This window comes from Mus pahari, chromosome 14, assembly GCF_900095145.1.
Source record: "Mus pahari chromosome 14, PAHARI_EIJ_v1.1, whole genome shotgun sequence".
Lineage (NCBI taxonomy): Eukaryota > Metazoa > Chordata > Mammalia > Rodentia > Muridae > Mus > Mus pahari.
Window position 1 is genome coordinate 26,829,976 of NC_034603.1, and position 1,431 is coordinate 26,831,406.

General features: G+C 45.6%; 1 protein-coding gene across 1 annotated transcript in view; it reads left to right on the forward strand.

Annotated features, from left to right (window-relative positions):
- Window positions 1–1,431, forward strand: part of LOC115065352 (olfactory receptor 1L4-like) — a 9,150-nt gene that overhangs the window by 6,863 nt on the left and 856 nt on the right. The window lies entirely within an intron of this gene.

Consider the following 1,431-nt stretch of genomic DNA (forward strand, 5'->3'; position numbering starts at 1 on the left):
TAACAGAGGAAGGACACAGCCTACTGTGAATCTCACAGACCAAGTAGGGCTGGGAATGACTCTGCTGCCATAGGGTGAAGCTTGCCTCCAAAAAACCAAATTGACAGAGNGAAGATCAAAGAAATTTATTAAGCTGGTACAACACACCAGCCACATTTAGAAACTGTCAGGTCCTCAGAGGATTCTGCTAAGGAGGCAAGTTTCACATCCATGTTAGATGTGGTTTCCTGAGGGCGGGGGTCACTGAGTATCTGGTGGGGGGCTGTACAGATAGTGCCTCAAGATTGGATCGACATTCAGTTTCTGTGGAGATGCTTGGGAGCATGAAAGAGAAAGCAGCGTGTCTTTACTTGGAAGGCTGAGGTGGAAGGCTGAAGGGGAAGGCTGATGTGGAAAGCTGAGGTGAAAGGCTGAGGTGGAAGGCTGAGGTAGAAGCTGAGGTGGAAGACTGAGGTGGAAGGCTGAGGTGGAAAACTGAGCTAGAAGGCTGTGGTGGAAGACTGAGGTGAAAGGTTGAGGTGGCAACAGAATGAGAACGTAGCCTTTGTATCTGAAGAGCAGGAGTCAGGGTACGGCAGGAGACAAGATGATAAGGAAGAACACAGACAAGTCAATCATAGACAGGTCCAAATGGGGCCCACTCATTTGAGGAATACCCCTCTACTCTGTTTGACATTGGACCACTGACTTAAGCACCCCTCCAGCACCTAGAAATGCCCCAAACAAAAGGCACAGAGATACTTGGTGCCAGGATTAGAGCTCTTCTCCTCTGGATTGACTTTATTCTATTTGGAAACCTAATATCTAGATAAAGATAGACATAGACATAAATACAAATATAAAAAGAGTGTGCTTACATAGATATATAGATATACATATTTATAAATATATTTTGATATTGCTACAGAGGGAGACTCAATTGCATACACACACACACACATAAATGTAAAAAAATTTTAAGTGAATACAGGAGACTGCTTCTAAACTGAAGCCATTCAAGACATAGGAGCAAGACAACATTGACTGATGGCTCCTGTCCCCCTTCCTACTACTTGTCCGTCTGCCATCTTCTCCATTTTCCATCTTGTTATTCCAAGTATCTGACTCCCTCTGTTTGCTCTCACCCCACCTGCACCTCCCTCATCCAAGCTCCCAGGTCATGATTAATGCATCCCAATTGCATTTACATAGGTTTTTTACATCATCTTCCTTGTCTGATAGAAGCCACGCCTCTGTAATCAACGTGCACCTGCACACACATGTCCTGAGCCTGCCTGTTATTTCTGTCCCCTCCCTCAGCTCTGTGTGGCACTGCATCTGAACACAATCTGACCAGACATGTCCAATCACACAAGAGTGACTCACTTCATCCTCAGGGGCTTCTCAGATGTCCCACACCTGAGATTGGTGGTCGTCCCATTTTTCTTGCTC